Source organism: Callithrix jacchus, chromosome 1 (genome assembly GCF_049354715.1).
Source record: "Callithrix jacchus isolate 240 chromosome 1, calJac240_pri, whole genome shotgun sequence".
Taxonomy (NCBI): Eukaryota; Metazoa; Chordata; class Mammalia; order Primates; family Cebidae; genus Callithrix; species Callithrix jacchus.
Window position 1 is genome coordinate 21,144,284 of NC_133502.1, and position 12,522 is coordinate 21,156,805.

The window sequence follows — 12,522 nt, forward strand, 5'->3', positions numbered from 1 at the left end:
ATATGGATATGCATATGCACAGTTTGAACAGTTCAGATGTATATGTTATACTCAGACATGTATATTATACTTAAACATATGTACATATGTGCTAGTATACAAGTATGTAAATCCATACAATCCAGAGATATAGAAAGAACATAACATACATATAGAGCCTCACCTGTGCTGGAAGTTTTACTGGAACATGGATTTATTCACACACAAAATAATGCCATCTTTTAGATAAGTATGCATAAAGTTGCTATTAAATGAAAATGTAATATATTATTTGTCATATTATATGGTTTTAAAGAGAAGTAATTCCTCCTATAATATAGATAAAGTAAGCTAGTAACAGAAATAATAAATTTAAGTTCAGTCTAATGTGGCAACTTTTGGATTTTTAGCAAACTTTTAACTATTGACATTGTCTAGTCTATTAGAGAACAAAACAGTATCTTGAGATACTGCTTTTTAATTGCTTTTGTAAGTTGAAAACATTTGGGAAAAGGAACTATAACCATATTTGTTCTTTTTATTTCAGAAGTTGATTTTATTGTTTTTATATCTCTCCACTCTTAAAATTAAAAAGAATATAATTAATTTAAACCAAAACTTTTGTATTTGACTAAATACATTTAGAATAAGAGGGTATGTATCACTTTGTAATTCTGTGTGACTACTCAAAAAAAAGACACCCAAAATATAAGAATAGGCCAAACCCAGTGGCTCATGCCAGTAATTCTAGAACTTTGGGAGGCTGAGGAGGGCGGATCACTTGAGGTCAGGAGTTCAAGACCAGCCTGGCCAACATGGTGAAACCCATCTCTACTAAAAATACAAAAACATTTTCTAGGCATGGTGGCACATGCCTGTAATCTCAGCTACTGAGGAGGCTGAGGCAGGAGAATCTCTTGAACCTGGGAGGCGGAAGTTTCAGTGAGCTGAGATCATGCCACTGCACTCCAGACTGGGTGACAAAGCTAGGTCCTATCTCTCTCTCTCTCTTTCTCCTCTCTCTCTCTCTCTCTCTCTCTCTCTCTCTCTATATATATATATATATATATATATATATATATATATGTGAATTCTATATATATATGTGAATAATTTAATAAGTGGAGTACTTTCAAGGTGAGAGCATAAGTATATGAAGTAAACTAATGTTGCTACATGTTATGAATTTGCATTTAGATCGAGTTTCCATATGATTAGCATTATTAGGCAATAGATGACATATCAGAGTGCTTTTCAAGATTTGCTGAAGTAGAAATTGTAACTATAAAGATGTCATCCTCAAGACAGGTATTCCCTATGTTTCTAATATTCTTTATGTAAGATTTTCACATAAGTCTTCAGTCTCAAAGATATGACACTTTTTACTTCTAATAATGTATAAATTTAGCAGTCAGAGTATATTAGGATCATTATTCTTTGTATACATGGATATAATATAATCTAAATGACAAACCAAGCACATTTTGAAACTAAGCTAATATACTCACAAATGTTATTCATAAAACCTAGATCTATCAATTGTAGACTTCACTCCAAGAATATCATTCCCTATTTCTGTTATTTCTAGAAATACACTAATATATTGCAATTTATATACATAGATAAATTATTAATGGACATAAAAATAAATGATTATATATACTCTTCCTTTTTCTCTCCACCTCTCCTTTATATATATTAGTTTCCTCTTTATGTATAATTTTATTAACGCTCACTCCCACCTTATTTAAGGAAGTACAGTGTGCTAGTCACAGATGTAAGGAGAAAGGAAAAGAAAGGATTGTTACGTAGGAAATAAACTATACAGTTATTTTCTGCTGCTGGATTTTGGTGTAACTACTAAACTTTTTTAAGCCAAAATTTACTTAGTTATTTAATCAAGATAGTAAAATTATTTATCTCATGCATCAGTTAATGAGATAAAAGCTGAAAAATCTTTTGGCCCAGCCTAGTTCATAGAGAAAGTCCATAAATGTTAGCAGCTGTGGCAGGACTGCTATATGCTATATATTATGAGTTAGGAGGCACTGCGCTTAATACATTGGATATGCTACTTTGCCTTGTGCTTAGAAGGTTGAATTGTCCTGTGCAAAAATTTATATAAATATAAACCAGGTGTCTCATACTTATTCAGCCCTCAGGGGTGGGTCATGCTTCCCTTTAAAGCCTAAACACCAATAGCCAGTGTCCCTTTGTGTATTATGGCAGAAAAATCTAGCCTTTTATGGGGCTTCTCTCCCTACACATTTCTGAGACTCCCTATAAAATGCTTATGTGTCCCACATCTTTGTCACCGTTGCTGCCTGACCTTCGGTGAGCCAACTGATTCCAGAAGCCTGTAGCACTTTTCCACACTCAAACTTTGCGGGTTATTTTGTTCAGACTTTTTTTGGGCACATGCTGTTCCTTCCCATGGCACAATACCACTATTACCCAAAACCAAGGCTGGGTCTAGCCTTGGCCCTTACTTCCCCAAATTCAGCTAAAATCAGACTTTCACTGTGATGCCTTTAATAAAGCTTGCAGGACACAGAATAGACATTCATGCAGAGCTTCGTATTTACAAAGTTTTTAGTGAATAATGCTGCTTTATACATAACCAGGAAACCCAAAGGCTTGCAACAACAGTCATTCTGTGCTCATAAATATGCTGAGAAGCTTTTGGCTCATTCTGGGTCTGCTGGGATCGGCTGGATGTGACTGTAAGCTATGGCTTAGGTCTAGGTCAGTCATATGAATCTTCTCATTTAGGGACCTGTGGTGGCATGAAGAATGTTGTTCTGACAAATGGCAGAAGCACGGGAGGCCAATCCAAATCCCATATGTTTACTTAGAGCTTCTGCTCATATTATGTCTGCAAAATTTCTGTTGACTGACAAAAGTCAATGGCCAAGACTGGAACCAATGGCCAAGGAAAATGTGCAATCAACATACATTCCTGGAGGCTCTGCAAGGTCACATGGCAAAGTGTCAGTTATCCCATCACAGGATGAAGTAAAGATGAGAATAGTAAGCTGGTCATCTGGTAGGACTGCTCCAAATAAGCTAAGCCCTCTCCAAAGGAGTTTCAGTAATGGTCGTTTCCCCATTGCCTATAGTTTTGTTGCATTTTCTAAGAGCCTGATTCCTGGTAGAAGTGCCTTTGACCGATTTCTTACCAGAAGAAGATGTGTAGAGCCCAGAGAAGGAGAGAAGGGTAAATGGTTTCCTAAAAGAAATAGTCTGCCAAGATGGAATTCTACTAACAATAAGAAAAATATTTTATAATATTTAACAGATTATAAGACATGTTTTATTCCTGATTTTCTCAAACTACCATGTTCCTGGGGGAAAAAAAGAGTTTGCTTGCTCTCTTTCTTTCCTTTTTTTTTCCATGCAACCAAATAACCCATTCCATTTTTTTCCCTCTCAACCAAAGTCACAGTAAGTTCCTTATCATGTATTCAAGCTGCCTCTATAGAAAAAGGTAGCCTTTCCATAGGTCTGAAGTATCAGTCTTTCTTTACTTCCAGTCCTCAACACATCCAAATATTGGGAGATCTAGTCTCAGCCCATGGCGCTCCAGTGCAAATAATAGAGCACAAAGTGTTTGGCTAATCTAAGTAACCTCAGAGATAAATAGATAGACAGGATCTAGCAATGGTAGGTGAAACCTAATGATACGTGTATGACAACTGCAGAGATTTTCCTCCACTAACTGGAAAGATTTTTGTTGCTTTTCTGGATTTCTTAAGAAATAAGTTCATCCTTAGTCCAGTTACTCTAATGAACAGGCTACCTGCACAAAAATCTTTAATGGCGCCATCAGTGAAAGAATGAAGAAAGACTACATTAGAATGGAGAATTCTGCAAAGATTAGGAGAGGCTATATAACGATGAGGTGGATGGGTACTTTAAGTAAAACCTTTAGACCAGTTTACATCCCAAAAACACGTTTGCAAGTCCCAGATTATGATCTTGCAGCTTGGGGTTGTGGGATATGCCAATTTGCATTACCCGAGAGTTTGTCGCTGCTTACACTCTCAGTGATACCTCACTACCTGACATAATCATCATGGGAGAGTTTGACAGTAACGCACTGAGTCTTAAGTCAAATTTGCAGTGCAACACAAATGTATACTAAAAGAAGCTCAACCCAGGCAAGTGATAAAATCATACACAAAATTGGAATAAAATAGAAACATTTCATTTACATTTTGCTAAATAGGAGTGGAAAGATTTGTGTTTATGCACATGTACACTGGGGAAAAAGTCAGGGGTGAAAATAGCAATGACACAGATTTTTTTTTTTTGAGCCACAGTCTTGCTCTGTCGCCCAGGCTAGAGTGCAGTGGTGTGATCTCAGCTCACTGCAACCTCCGACTCCCTAGTCAAATGATTCTCCTGCCTCAGCCTCCCCCAAGTTAACTGGGATTACAGGCAGGTGGCACCATGATCAGCTAATTTTTTGTATTTTTAGTAGAGATGGAATTTCACCATGTTGACCATGACGGTCTCAATCTCCTGATCTCGTGATCCACCTACATCAGCTCCTAAAGTGCTGGGATTACAGGCATGAGCCACTATACCCAGCCTAAGATTTTTAAAAATCAAGGTCTAAGAATTAAAGAGTAACTTAACAGTTAAACATTTTATACAAATATGATTATTAGAATTACTTTTAGTAAAGATTAAATTATGTTAAGAAAAAAAGTATATTGCTCATGCAGTTGTTTTTTCCCACTCATAGCAAAGAAATGAAAGAAGAGTGAGTCCTGAGATCATTCAGTATCAGTAAACTCAATAAACTCCAAACTAGTTTTGCCAGAATCTGACACACTTACGGGAAAACAAGAAAATCAATAGTTTTCGGACCCAAAGCATAGGAAGTTTTACAAGACTTCTTCTTAAAAATCTCCTCCATGTGTGGTTCAGATTCAGCTGAGACTGGGCTCTAGAGGAAGCTAGCAGGGTGGAAAAGGCAGTGGCTCAGCAGGAGGCACAGATGGTCTCTGATGGATTCTGCACGTGGCAGTTAGAAGGGGAGACAGTGAAAGAAATCGCATACAATTTATTTCACGAAGATGACACAGATCAAAGTTAGAGAAAGGTGCAGTTGAGGGAAAATAATGTTCCGAATAAGCTAGAAAAAATAGAATGGGCAGTGAGGAAAAACTAAGAGTTCCTTCATAGGGAAAACAATCCATTTTGTTCTACTGTCTCCAAAGACATCTTCTTCAAAACTAACATTCACTTATATAATAGGCCAGACGTTCTCCTTTGACTATATGGGTGGAACACTCTAATGGCTGACTAGAGAAATAGGTACCTAACAGCTGAGTCCAGGTAGAAGAAATGCATGGTTTCTTTGGGAACCTTGATCAAGGGCTGCTTGCTGGAGCCAAGGCAATGACAAGGCAAATTGATGAAAATCAACAGTTAGTTGTGCCTGACTTTGTGAAAAAATAAAATTGCATAAAACAATGAAAAGGCATAAAACAGAAACTATAAAATACAGAAGCAAAGAGGCTGTTTTCCCATTAATTCGCCAAGGGAATAAGTAAAGTGTATTTCTAGATGACAGAATCCAGACTTTTCCAGTCACCTGCAGAGAATGTGCTACATCCTTCTCCTTCCAGGGCAGTGGCAGCCCAGCTATGTGTGATCCGACAGCCGCACAGCAATGTACACGTAATTGATCCGACAGCCGCACAGCAATGTACACGTAATTTGCATCAGACGGAACGGATGCGAGCTTTCACTTAGTGTGCAAAAGCAGTCTTCTCCAAACTGCGGCGTTGCCCTTTAAAGTATTCTCCCTTGTTTGTCAACATATCCATGTTCGACAAATGGTCATTTTCACTTCTTGTTCCACACTCTTGCTTTTATACTTGTGGGCTGTCTCTAAGTTTCTTCAAGCATAACTTTAATGAGGTTGGTGCAGAAGTAATTATTTGGTGCAATAACTTTTGCACCAACCTAATCGTCCCTAAGTGGACTTGTCAAGAGGTTTTCTGTATCTTGTTTTCCCATTTCTACATAATTTCACATTAAAGTTGGTCTCAAATGATCCTCCTTTTTCTAATAATGTTTTCTTCTCTCCTACTCCAGCTAATATCCATAATAGGGAATATCAATTTTCACAACTGCTCACCCGTTGACTGTGGACCGAAGGGCCCCTGCATTGTCCATTGTGGCATTCCATGGCATATTTAAAAAGTGCCAATTTTATTCAAAACCATGAGAATAATCTTTGTTTCATTTGCATAAAACATCATAAACGTAGGTGATGCTGTACTTCAGAAAGTCCTTCTTCACGGTTTTTTCCCCCGTTTGTTTTTTCCACAGATGGAATGTGCTAGCTCATCTCTCTGCATGGTGATTCATTTCTTATCTTTAAATTCCATATGACAGAAAATATTCCTGTTATAGATCAGCTAGGACCAGGGACATTCTCAAGCGTGACATTTAGTGCCCACAGTGTGTGGGCACACTTAACAGTTCTTTTTCAAAATTTCATACCATTTTTTATCATCATATTAAGCATGCTTTCTCATATAAATGTCTAAATTAAAATGAATATACAATCAAACTCATTTACAAGGAAAAAGACTAGTATGGAGGATCACTATTTGACATTAGAAATGTGGTGGAGATATATATATATATTTGAAAACACATGCATGCTTTCTTCTCTGGACACTGACCCTCAATTTTTCTCTGGAGTAAAATATGACAATAATAATATATACATACATTATAATAATTATTTGGCTGTATACATATAGTGTGTATAAATATATATATGTTCATATGTACATATTATAAAATATGTTCATATGTACTTATTATAAATAACTTAAAAATTATGCTAGTAATTCAAAGTAAAAATTTGTTAGCCCTAAAAAGCATTAAAGATAGATAAAATTTCTTTTAAAATCCAAAAAGTGGTAATTAATACTTACATGTCTTGAATATTTGAAGACAAAAATTGTCATATAAGGGTCCTGCCTGTGCTCTAAAAATGTCTATAAAGGAGTTTAGTACCTCTTGTGTAATACTGTATGCAATGCATTTTGTTACACTTATTATACAAATTGAAATGAATAATAATTTGCAGTTTTACATCCCATGAATATTTTTTGTATTCTCCAGCAGTAGTTAATATGCTAACCAACTTTACTGAAAGGCATACAGATGTGGAAGAAATCTATCTGGGGACTTTAATTATCACCTTGTCAAATTCAAATTATTATCTCGTGAGTTCATTTCCATAAAGTATCCCCTTTGCTGTTCCATGATTTAACATGTGTCTACTTTTTAAAAAATCTTATTTGTATCTATCTGCAAGCTTTAATCCTTTCAAAGAAGACAGTTTCCTTTCAGATTGTGATGTTTACCATAAAGCATTTGGTCAAATACATTTTTGTAAACACTACATTTTGTCAGAAGAAAGGTCTGTGCAATGTATAAAGTAGACTTACCATCAATAATGCCCCATAAATCAGACTGAAAACTACCTTTTTAATAAATAATGTCCATCTAAAGGGGATAGCAAAATGAAGATATTATGATCAACTCTAAGCTCTAATTTGACAGATCATCAGGAGTTAGAAGATTACTGGCTCCAAGAGTAAGAAATAGGTGGGCCTGCTAATTTGTGCTGATATATATTCCATATATATATATATATATATGTGGGAAATGGGAGTAGAAGCAAAAGAAATCACAAAGTCGATGTTTCTCTTCTTAGGTCAAAGTTAATATATTTTTGCTCGGGGATAATTGGGGGAAAGGAAAAGTGAAGGCTAATAGAATAGAAACAATTTAAGTTCAATCCCTTCTTCATTTATAAAGTGACAGAACTCAATACAGTGATTTACTTAAAGTTTATAAAGACTTAGAAACATTTATTTTGAATTGAAATTAAATGTTAGTACATATTTGAAATCACTGGACAGCTTTTATAAAAAGCTGAATAACAAATAATGCTTTGTTTTGACTTACATGCAATTTTAAAAGCTCTCATTTAGAAGAGTTACTGTTGTTAGAGATACTCTCAATAATTATTAAAATGTGTTAACGTGTATGTTCAAATATTTTAATAAGCATTATAGCTAATAACCTCTATTATCACTGTCATGTGTCCCAACCAAAATTCACTTATGAAGGAATGAGCACATGGAATGTTTAGCTAACAAGGTGGTGGCAGAGACTTGGTAGCTGAACAAATGCTCAAACCCGCAACAGATCCTCATACAGAAATGTATCTCTTCTCCAGGGGTCCGTCACAAGGCTGATTTTTTTAGGAAAGTAAATGTTTCAGGACTAGAGTTTAATATGACTTATTAGAGGAGAGTAAGTGTCAGGTAAATGCTGTTGTACAAAGAAAAGCAAACTGTTCCTTTGAACAGTCTCTTAGAACAAATGGAAGAAAAGGCCAAAGAGACTTAAGTTAGGAAAAGGCAAATCAGTCAACAATAGCATTACTGAAAAGCAGGCATAACCAATCTGATTTCTTCCTACAACAGAACGTTGCTGTTAACACTTTCATTTCATTGATGCTTTTTAGTGACCATAACTCAATACACAATTCAGAAACATATCTCAATGTTACCCATGTCTCTCTATTACTTTGACTGAGTAATGTAGTCAAAGTAATGGAGAAAATATTTTTTTAAATAATAATTTTAAACCATGATAATTTTCAAAAATCATGATAATCAATTAAAAAACAAAGCTATATTTTAGAGCACGCTTATGCTAAAATTATATTTCTCTTTCCATAGTCTTTATTAGGCAGAAAAAAATCAATTTCTATTATTTATTTCCTGCCTATTTGTGATTTTTACATTCTATAAGCTTGTTGACTTATATTTCTTTCCTACATTCTTAGGAGTTTACCTAATTCTCTCAAATATTGGTGGGTTAGTTGCTATGCATAGTTTTCCCCAGCGTTAATGAACTTACGAAGACGTCAAGAGAAACCCAGTGTTGTCACCATGGTTGCAAAAGCCACGATTCTGACGAAAAAGTCAACTGACTCCCCTACAATATTGTATGTAAGGTCTTATTTCAAATTTAAAAATAAATTTAAAAAAAATGTGTTTTCCAATTTAAAATCAAATCAACCCCAGACCACTCTGCAACCAAATTTGTTTTTTTCCAAAAGAATTTTTTATAGAAATGTTAAAGAAAAATGTTTTTCTTATACTTTTGTGTGCAATGTATAATGTATTTGCAAATCAAGTTCCCTTTTAAAACTCCTGCCAATCTTCTTGATCCTTCTCCTCATTAGCTATATCTCTTTTCCTCTCTCCCAAATTTCCTAGACCTTTATTTATTTCCTCCATGTTTCTTCTTACATTCCTGGTGGGAAAGCCATTGTTCCTTTGTTTTGCAATGTACAAAATACAGTGAATGGACCACAGCTGAAACAACACAAATAAGCAAAACGAAGTGAAGGTCTACAATCCATAATTGACACTGAGACAGAGTTGAAATGGATTAATGCCGCAATTCTTTTGCATATAATTTTTTTCACACTTCCAGAAATCAAAAATAACTTGAAATATTTTATGCAAATATAAGAAACTTGAAATTATTTTTATATAAAAAAGCTGTATATGCATTTTTAAGGGCAAAAAGGCAATCTTTTTAGAAAGCAGAAGGCAGGTTGAATTCAGTTGTTCATATTTCAAAGGCCAAACAATGTTTTATCAGTAGCAGGAACTCAACCAATAATTGTTGTATTTTTTTATTTTAAATTCATAGTTGCCACATAGTAATTGCTTTTAGTGTGCTAAATATACAGGAGAAAATGTCAGTAACTATTAAATTGGAATAGATCAGGAACCCAGGACAACTTTGGAAATCACCTCGGTGGGAGGAGATGAAATGAGGCTCAAACTTTCATGTTGTGGCAATTTCCTGCAGCAAAGCAGGACCAAAGGGGATGAAGGTGAAAAGTCCGGTTTGCTTAATTTAATTTAGCCTGGTTAGGCATTTGAGATACGTATCTTCAGCTACATCAGAAACTAATAATTACAACAAATGGGTGTGTATACAGCTGAGATAAATAAAAACAGCTGTGGCTGCATATGAATGTGCAAAAATAATAGAGCTGTCACCTGCGGACTATTTTAAATTAAAGCTTTGCTAAATGCAGCCCTTTGTAATTCCGAGCCAAGTAGTACTTTGAGGGCACATGTCAGAGGACAACAGTGAAGTGCTGAATCCACATTCAGATCAGCCTTAACTTGCAGTTTGCCCCCCACTTCCTCTGCTCTCGCGGTGTAAAGAGAACCATTGATTTCTACCAAATGACAAGCAATCATGCATAAAGAAACTAGGAGCGGCCGCACCTTTTGAGTAATTCCTGCTAATTCTTTCCCCAGGCTTCTTTCTGTAAAGAAACCATTGATTCTGACTTGTTTGGGTAGGTTTTTCCAAACTGATTTCTTTAAAAAAGTTTATATTCTGGACTACCAAAGAGAAGGAACCCAAATAAAAGTTCGTGAAAGTCGTTGGAACTAATCAAACTTCAAGTTTTCCAGGCAAAATTTTGCCTTGGATTTTATTTTGTTTAAGGGGATTTAGGGCAAATGGAGGATGGAAAAATACAATTTTTGTACATTTAAGTTATGAACTAAGAATGATAGTAAGTGAATGATGAAAATAAGCCTAAATATAACTCATTCTATTTTTATAAGAGTTTAAGTTTATGGTGATAAAACCTCTAGGTAAATATAACTCATTGTAGTTTTACATTTGCTTTAAAGAAACAAATTAAAGCAAACATTTTGGGGCAATTCAGCATTTGTGCAATTCTGAAGTAGCATGGTAGAGGACACTTAAAAAGCAAGGGTCTTGTGCAAAAGCAAATCTAAAATATTAACTGAGAAAAACAATATGTTCGTCCATATGTGCCATGGGATATGAATACATGTTTCAATTTTCAAAATTTAAAATGAGATTTGAGTCTTGCAGTTTGTCAGAATTTCTTGAATTTTTTTCCTTGCACCTATGTTAGAAGTGCCTAGGAGTGCTATAGGTGAGGAGGGCAAACCCTTCCTCTTAAGCTTCTAAGACCACTTCCCCTTAGCCTTTTACATTACATTTCAAAAGGAGAAGTAAAAGTTGAAAATAGAAGAAACAAGGTCCGTGGAGGAGACAAAGCCGGTGCCACTAGCTGGACCTGGAGGTTGAAGATGAAATCCCCCACCCTAGTTCCTAAATCACAGGCATGGTATGGAGGAATCTTCCCGGAAGACGTTGTTCTTGCTTCATCACGATTACACCGCACCTAAATCACCTACACCTGGCTTACCTCATCGATCACGACCCTCTCACATGTACCCTCTAAGATTGTGAGCCTTTAAAAGAGGCCAGGATTTTCTAGTCAGGGAACTCGGTTCTTGAGACGCAAGTCTGCTGAGACTCCCTGCCGAATAAAAAACCACTTCCTTCGCAAACCTGGTGTCCTGAGAGGTTTTGTCTGCAGCATGTCCTGCTACACAGGCAGTAAATGTGGCTGGGTTCGCTCAGGAAAGGAAGAGCACAGGACAAACCAGTGTCAGGTGGAAACTGGTAGTGACGGGGAGAGAGCACAGGCCACTAAAATGCTATACAACTTACAATGTTTCTCTTTCATCTATCATTTATTTAGACATTTGCTTTGACAATTGACATAATTCATTGAGTGATTGCTACGTGCCAGGCACTATAAGAAATTCTTTGTTTATTAAACTCTCACAATGATCTTATTAAAAGGGGTATGATTACTTTCCTCATTTTACAAAGAATTCGAGCTACCAAGAAGTCACATAGCTTAATCATCATAATACAGCTGTTAAGTGGCAGAACTTGGAATTAAAAGCCCCAGGTAACATAAACTCCTGCTACCACATGCAAGCACTAAAACAGCAGTTTTAAAAGTGTGGTACTTGGACCAGAAGCATCAGCATCATCTTGGAAAGCATTAGAAATGGAAATCCTGGGACCTGCCCCCACAAGTCTATGGAGTTAGAAACTCTGCGGGAGAACCTAGAAAATCCTTAAAGGGCTTATGTTTAAGACTTCACCCTAGACTGCGTTGTCATCAACCGCAGTCCAAGAAAACTGTTTAATTGAAAAGTATTCACTTGACCATGTAAATGGCTCCTCATTAAATGACATGCCAAGCAGACTGGGCCATTGTGTCAATTACTGTGATTCTTATTTCACTCAACTAATTGTCATTCCTTTGTAGGGACATAGAGCATTAGAAAGAAAAGAAGGTGGCCCTTCAGAGAACACCAATAACTAATAACAAATAATTCAGAAATATACATTTGGAAATACAATTTATTTTCTGAGCTTCCATTGTAGTAGATTAGTCATATACTCGAGAATTTATGGGTTCTCTCTCTCTCTCTCTCTCTCTCTCTCTCTCTCACTCTCTCTCTCTCTCTCTCCCCCCCTCATTCCCCTTTACTTTTCTTGCAATTTCTGGGACACAATCCATCAATGAACGATGGATGCCATGATTTGCTGTAGTTTAAA